Source organism: Marmota marmota, unplaced genomic scaffold (genome assembly GCF_001458135.2).
Source record: "Marmota marmota marmota unplaced genomic scaffold, marMar, whole genome shotgun sequence".
Lineage (NCBI taxonomy): Eukaryota > Metazoa > Chordata > Mammalia > Rodentia > Sciuridae > Marmota > Marmota marmota.
This window is the reverse complement of record NW_026000138.1, coordinates 3,143,028-3,151,169: the sequence shown is the minus strand read 5'-3', so window position 1 is coordinate 3,151,169 and position 8,142 is coordinate 3,143,028. Positions and strand designations below refer to the sequence as shown.

General features: G+C 47.5%; 1 long non-coding RNA gene across 2 annotated transcripts; it reads left to right on the top strand.

The window, feature by feature from the left end:
• The first annotated feature begins 3,597 nt into the window (after window positions 1-3,597).
• LOC125611240 lies at window positions 3,598-6,801 on the top strand. Of its 2 annotated transcripts, XR_007341382.1 has the most exons (3): window positions 3,598-3,911; window positions 5,152-5,314; window positions 6,519-6,801. It is a non-coding gene; the product is annotated as an uncharacterized LOC125611240 (long non-coding RNA). The 2 variants fall into 2 exon arrangements; XR_007341381.1 differs by lacking the exon at window positions 3,598-3,911 and having other exon boundaries at window positions 4,619-5,314.
• The last annotated feature ends 1,341 nt before the right edge of the window (window positions 6,802-8,142 follow it).

Here is an 8,142-nt window from a genome sequence, read left to right as displayed (position 1 = left end):
CCAGGGCTTTTTATTTTTATTTTGAGACAGGGTCTCAAAAAGTTGCTGAGGCTGGCCTCCAACTTTATGATCCTCCTGTCTAAGCCTCTTGAGTTGCTTACATGTGTGTGCCACCGAGCTCAGCTAAACTAATTTATTGTTGGGAACTAAATCATCATTACTCATGGAATTGATATTTGGAGAGATTATTTTGGCCAAAAACATACAGTTAGTTGTTAGTACATGGGAGAACCGGGGTCCCAGTCTGGTCCTGCCTGATTCTACCACTCTTCCTGGCAAATGTTATACTCAGGAGAAAATAGTAACGGCCAACACTGATTCAGTCCTATGTGCCAGGCTCTGCTACATGCCTGTTCCTGCTGTGTTCCTTACAAATACATTTCATTGAATTTTCACATTGCCCCTAGGAATGAAGTAGACTAATAACCCCACTTGGCAGACGAGGAACTTGAGGTTCAGAGTGAGCAAATAATCTGAAGTTGCAGAGCTGGTAAAAGGCGAGAAAGGAGGGATGTGGAGAGGCTAGGTGAGTCAAGTATTGGGTCTGAGGCATCTAGAATGAGGGGGACCCTCTGTTTTCTGTGTGTCTCTTCCAACAGTTTGGTTGCTTCTCAAGGACAGTGACTTTACCTTGTTTGCCCTGTATGCTCAGGCCCAAACACAATGCCTGGAACAAAGGGAATGTTTGCTACAGGAACCAGTGGTATCTGATAAATTTGGCTAAGCCAGTACCTCCACTGGGGGCCAACTTGGGGAGGATTAAGTGAGACATATTTGTCTAGGGATTTCCAAGTCCAAATGTCACGCTGCTGAGCTTTAGAAAAGGCTCCGTTGGCAAAGGGGATCCCTGCAGGAGGCTTCAAAGGTGACCAGGACCTTGACAATGGGCAGGCCCAGGGAGAGGGCTCCAGCTCCCCTTGTGGGGTTGGATTCAAACCAAAGCAACAAGGACGGGACTGTCTGGCACACACTCCTGTTTCCTTCTTCAAGGACATCTCCAAACCCAGGAGATAAAATGGTACAGGAGATTGGGGGGACGTGGGTAGGAAGATTGCCACCTGGGCAGCTCATAGAGACCAGCGAGTGGGAAGATAGGAGATTGAGGTTTGAATTAGCAGGAACCTAAGGCTCTTGCAGAAACAGATTTGAAGAAATGAAGGGCAGAACTTTGGCCTCCTTTAGCAAAGAGGACTGATACTCTGCCAGGAAGGTCTGCAGCAATCTCCCACTGATTAATAAATACCTCACAGACTTGCCATCTACTATGGCTTTGGGTGGGGACCCAAGCTTCCCCCTGCTCCATAACCCTGAGGAAGGCTACCAAAGGGCAGAGAACAGAAACAGCCACTGAGTTCCTGGGCCAAGTCCAGGGCTTCCTGGCTCACGTTCAGGGAGCCGCAGTCTTTCTCTGCCTCTTGCTACACTGCGTGGTGTCTTTATGTGAGCTGCTTATTAACCAGGGGATATCAGGTCATGGGGAATGAGAGCTGGTGCCTGCTGCCAGTGGACGTAACTCAGAAACAGTGTGGGCAAGGCTGAGGTATGCAGCCTAGGTGGCCGGCAGGATGGAATCAAACTCCGGCACTATTTGGGGGCACTGGATTGTGGGTCCTGGGGCCTGTGGGACAGCCAGGAAAGCCAGGGGTCCCTCACCAGCACTGCACATCCATAGAAGAGTTCCCCAAGATGAGGATAGCATAGCTGCTCTGAAGGCAGCCGGTAGCTGGTTGGGCTGGGATAGCACATTGAATTGACGCTCCGCTGTCACAGTTGCAAATAGAGGGGGCTCTTTTCATTCCCTAGAAACTCCTCTACTATCCTCCTTTTCCAAAGAGGCTTTCCCAGAAAAGACTCTGAATAACACACTAAAATCCCATGAATCCTTTTTCCTCTCTTCCAGTAAGCTGCTGACTACAGTCTCAGTCTGAGAGCAAGTGCTGAGATGCTTCACCAGCCAGGTGGCTCCTCGGGGCAAACCAGGGACACAGAGCACCCCTGGGCCCTGAGGGGGTTTCTTGACACCAGGCCACGGAATAGCTTCCTGCCGTGTCTACAAAAGCATGGTTTGACCAGATTTCAGTTGGGCTGTAGTGTTGCTTGTCTTAGGTTTCAAGTTGGTACCAGCTGCCCTGAGGGGAAATGGTTGGGGAAATGCTCCCATTTGGCTTCTTTCCACATGGAGGGTGGCTAGAGGAAGAGAGGGCTTAGAGCTGCAGCCCTGGTACCAGTGCCTTAAAAATAATGATATAAACACAGCCACAGTACTCAGCCTGCGGAGTCCCTGATGGGGACCAGAGGAGAGATGCTGTCCTGACTTACCCTTCAACGCACGCTCTGCAAACATAAGGGACCCAGCCCTCATCTATCACCTGAGAAGCTAAACAAACTTCCTCCGACGGCCTGTGGAGTATAAATCAAGAGGGCCCTAGCTGCTGCTGCTACTGCCGCCTCTTTTTTTTTTCCAAATGAAAGTAATAAACTTTATTTTTTAAAACTCTAAACTACCTTCATTTTATCCATATTTTTATTGATGCACTATAATTGTCCATAATGGTGAGATTCATTGTTACATCTTATGCACAAGATATAACAGTATAACTTAGCCAGTATCATTCCCCAGTATTTCCTCTTTCCCAGACTCTAAGAAGACTGTGCATAACTGCAGCCACAGAGACATTGTCCTCATATTCTTTCCTTTTGTCCTTTTAGAACAGGGTGCTAGCAAGTCGCAACTGCAGATACACAAAGCAGATCAACTCAGACGTTGTTACCCAACTTCTCTGAGCCTTGGTCCTCACCTATAAGTGGGTCAGTGCTGATTCTACCTCATGGGTTTCAGGCAGAAATTAAACAAGATCATCACATGGAGTGCTCTGTATGGAAGTCAGTAAAGTCAGCAGCGACAGCCCCATCAGTTGGGGCTGAAGGCCATTCTTAGGTACAAAGAAGGAAAAACAAAGACGACTCTCCTGATACTAATCCCAGGAGGAAGGCTGTGGGCCAGAGCCTCAATGATTCATTACGTCCAACCCTTCTTTCTCCTGCCCTCTATCCTGTCAAGTTGGTGCCGGGCCCGGCGACACTTGGCAAACTCCATGGCCTCCGCTTGTTTGAATTCTCACACAGAAACCCAATGGGTTTCCAGACCTGCTGGAGCAGAGACAAATTCAAACACACTGGGTGACAATAAAATGTAGCATAAGAAATAATCACAAAGGGAGTTTGCTCAAATTCTGAGAATGCCTGACGAGCTGGGGTTTACACACGGAGCCCTGCTTTTTTCAGACAGGTAGGGGAGCCAGCTTTTATTCAAATTCTTTCCTCTCGTGCATTCTTTGATGATAGCTCATGACATCTGGCTCCCAACTGAACAGGTGAAGACACAGCAGCTTCTGTTTCAAAGCTACTGGATGCCAAAGCCTTCGCTGCTGCTCAGGTATCCCACCTGGGAACGGACCTGGGATAGTGGGTATCCCTGTAAGCACAGAGATGGCAGGTTTCTGCCTAATGCAGCAACACCAGAACAAACTGGGGCATGTGACACAGCAGGCAGGATGGGAGAAGCAGCTGTAAGTACAAGGACCTTTGTCCCTGTTTGCTCTTAGAGAGGGCCGGACTTGCCAACGCTGCTCTCTTCTCCCAGTGCTTGAGCTGGGGCTTCTGGTTGGTCACACAGTCTCAGGGACCTGAGGCGGCCTGACCCTGGTGGGTGACAGACCTCTTTCGGCAGTCAAAGTGTGCTGTGGAACCTCTGTCGTGACATGGCAGGCTTAAGAGGCATGGGCATGCTCCCCATCCCAGACAAAATCTCCCCCTTCTGGCTCTTCCCAGCTGAAGGCTTATCATTAACTAACCATCTAGAAAACTATTGCCACCCGGCACTCCTTCACTCAGACTACGAAGGGGCTGAGGTAGGACCCCGGATCGGAGCTGCGCAGGGTTGCTTTCCTCTGCCCCCCTGTCCTCTGGGGCTGGGAAGCATTCCATTTTTAGCCTTGCTCACTGCCAAATAAGTGGTTGTCTTGAGGAACCTGTGTGTTCTCTTTTCTGGCGAGGTTGCCCAGTTCTCTGGTTTCCTGGGTTTCACACAAAGAACGTGGTGGAGACACCTGTGTGGTGGGAGTGGGGCCGGGCCACTCTTTCATGGTAAATCCTCTTAGTTCCGTGCTTGCTTTCTTTGGTAATTCCCTGAATGGGGTGGCTGGGGCTTGAGGCAGGTTGAGCCAGAAAAGCCACTTTTCTTGACACAAGTCTGAAGAGTTCTCTTTTCCATGGGACCCTCGGCTCCGGTTCTGTTCCCTTCACCTTATGGACGGTATCACCTCTACCATTTCCCGCCCAGCTGGCGGCAGAGCTCCAAGAGGTCAGGGAGAAGCACCCTTGCCTTTCACAAATAAACAGATCCAGTCCATGCTGGAGGACTAGAGTATATTAATAGCTAGATATTTTGTTTTCCTATTCTGGTGCTTATCCCCTTCCACTAGCGTGGAAGATAAGAGAACACAACATGTTCCCCATCAGCCACCCTCTCCCCTCCCCCAGGGACAGGCAAGCTGGGGGCGTGAGCTACTCCGTTTAAAGCCATTGCTGATGTACAAACTCTGAGAAAATAGACTTAAAAGTTTATATTCAGTCTCTCTTGGCTACTGTTGCTGCTCAGCGAAGAAACTCTATATTGTTTAAAGCCTCAAGGCAAACGGGTTGCAAGGCAACCTTCAAACAATAGAAAATACCCCAAACTAAAAATAAAGGCATGAAGGGATGGAAAGCACAACGGACTTTGGTGAGGTGAGGCTGAAGTCAAGGCAGAGGGGAGTATTGTCAACCAGACTGCTGTTACATCCCCTCAGCCTGATGCTGCTCTTACCCTTATCAGGAGTTTCTTATAATCCAGGCATATCAGGGCCCTCTTCTTTTTATTTCTGGACTTGATCCTTTCTGGGCTTGTCAACCCTTTCGTGGGGAGGGGTGTCAAAAGGCCTGTAATGTTCTGTTGCCTCCTGTTCTAAGGAAAGTTCCACAGACCAGCCTATGTATTTGCCCCAGTGGCTGTCAGCTCCAGTGATGACTATACCTCCCGTTCATGAGAAGTCCTCAGAAACCCAGCAAAGGCAGGGCTGGATCCCAGTTTAACCAAGAGTCCTCACACAGGGCAGCAGGAGGTCAGATAAGAGAGGAAGTGTGACAGAGACAGGCTGGAGCAACAATGCTTTGAAGATGGAGGGAGGGGCCACAAGCCAAGGAGTGGGGGTGGCCTCCCCTAGAACCTCTAGAAGGAACATAGCCAGGTCAACAACACCTTGTCTTTCATCTGGTAAGACCCAATTTGGGTTTCTGATCTGTAGAAATGTACGCTAATACATTTATGCTGTTTTTGTTTGTGGGGTTTTTTTTTTTTTTTTTTTTGTACCAGGGATTGATCCCAAAGGTACTTAACCACTGAGCCACATCCTTGGCCCTTTTTATTTATTTATTTTTTATTTTCAGACAGGGCCTTGCTAAGTTACATAGGCTGGCTTTGAACTTGTGATCCTCGTGCCTCGGCCTCCCCAGCTGCTGGGATTACATAGTTTATGGCTTCCTTCAAATGGTCAAACAAATAATAAAATAGGCTGCTCTTTTCTGCCCTGATCCACATACTGCCAACAGGCAGACTAGAGCAACTCTGATGGTTTTTGTTTCATCCTGTGGCCCACCCAACCAGTGTCTCAGAAAGAGATCAGACTGGAAAGAGGAATTAGAAGACAGAAAAATGTCATCTGCACCCTCTGATCCAGGTTGCTGGCCAAAATTACCATAGGCTCTCCCTCTTTTGTGGGTCCCTTTGCTTTCTATGCTTTCTTTCTGGTGAAGTGTCTACTAATGACTAGCATAGGCTTTTAGTATCTGAAATCCTATCTCAATGAGAAAAAAGATAAAAACACTGGATTTCTTGAGTTTCTTACTTCATAGAAGCATAAGCACTTGACAACCATAATTTACTCTGTTCTAGGGAGGTTTCTAAGAGATGAGAACCATCAGTTCTATTTTATAATTTGCAATTCAGAATTATAGAGAGGGCAAGCAACATGAATGAAGTCACACAGCAAGTCAGTATAAATCAGCCAGAGCAGAAGGCAACTCTCCCAACTCCTGGCTCTGCCCTTGGTGTTCCAGCTTAGTCTCAGGCCTTGGCTAGGCAGGTCAGTGGGCTGTGGCCTCTTGGTAGGTGGTCTCAGTGGAATGCAGAGATATAAAACCATTAAACCTGTCATCACAAGGCATGCTGCTGATGCTCCAGTGGAAAGATTTTCCAGACCAGGGTTTTGCATTGCTGTGTCTGGTGTGTGTGTGTGTGTGATTTTGGAAGGTAGTCAGAGAAGGATGCTAAACAGCACCAGGTCAAGGTATTTGTATTCTACCACGCAAACATAAACTCGCGGACAGCTTTCATTTTTTTCTAGTATCAACACAACCCTTTTTCTAGGTTTTCTCTCATTCATCTCCTCTGTTCTCCCTCCCCTTACCATTCTTCTGAGAGCCTGGAATTGGAGCAAAGCCCATAGAGACCCCAAAGTCTCTGCCAAGATATTGAGCTGGCTTATCCTGAACAGCTGCTGAGCCCTCAGGACCAGCACCATCAGCACCCACAGCTCTGCACGGATGCCCAGAAGCTCCACACTGCCTACAGCTCTGCTGCCCCTGCACATGAGGGGGCCTCTGTACGGCCACTCTCATTTCTTGCCACCCCAATTTTGTGACTCTCAGACCACGAGAGGGTGTCTCTCTGTTTTCTTTAAAGTATAAAAAGAGAGGAATGGAGTGATTTGGCTTCAAATGATACTGTGGGGTCTTAAATATTTTAAGTGTGTAATAGACTCCCAGTGGGATTGTGTGTTAAGTGGGTGTAGACATTAGGTTGATGTTGTTAGGTGCCTCCCTGAAGGGTCCAGAGTGGTAAGAGCTGCACTGTGGATCCTGCATCATCTCAGGCAGGGGGCAGGAAACAGCAGCTGACAAAGTCAATGGCCTCACAATGTGAATGGGGGAAGGTGATATGACATCATCACGAGGGTCTGAAGATGACAAAATAGGATGAAAGGGAGGACTGATGGCACTTGGGAGGACTAGTTAGTGCTCTTTAAAATCTGAGCTACCAGCTGGGCACAGTGGTGCACACCTGGAACCCTAGTAACTCAAGAGGCTGAGGCAGGAGGATCACAAGTTCCAGGCCAGCCTCAGCAACTTAGTGAGGCCCTAACCAGTGTAGCAAAACCTGGACTCAAAATGAAAAAGGGTTGGGGATGTGGCTCAGTGGTTAATCACCCCTGGGTTCAATCCCTAGTACCAAAGATAAAAAAATTAAAAAATAAAATCTGGACTACAAGTTGGCTCAGGGTTGGGTTTAGTTGACTAACCCCCAAATTTATACTAGATCTAAAGTAAAATTAATCTATGCCCCTGATTGTCCTTCCCTGGTGCTATATACACATACACACACACATATACATACATATACCATACCAACATGGTAAATAAATTAGAGAAAATTCAGTTAAAATCTGTAAGACTCCTACTAAGAATCTGAGAACAATAAGCTCTACCACCTAAAGGCAGGTACAACATGAAAGACATGTAGCTGAGGCACTAGGAGCCCCCCACCACTGGCCTGCCTTCCACCCATCCTTGAGTCTTTTTATACATGGTACCTGGTGCTCTTGCATCCCACCCCCACCATGGCCGACCCAAGAACACTGTATATAACTCAATTAGCTTCTAATCAGACTACAGAGTGTGTATCAACAAATGGAGTGTTAGTTTGCAAGGTCCTGACAGAAGACCTTCTACCCCCCACCCAAGAACTTGGTGATATGTGCATAGCATCATGCAAACCAGAACGGAGACACAATTTTCTAGCCGTGACAGATCATACTTACATTCTAAGAAGTAAAAATATTTTCAGGTCTGCAGCTACTTTCCAGGATCACTGTAACGACATCTGACTACCAACTGAATATCTGAGATCCCTTGATAACAGGAAATCAGGTAGCTTGGGGACTAGATAAAATATTCCAGGTCCTATGATCTAGCTTTTGGATCTATAAAATTTTAAATAAACTGGGGCAAAACTGCATAATATATTTATCCTGTCCTGCAACCTGT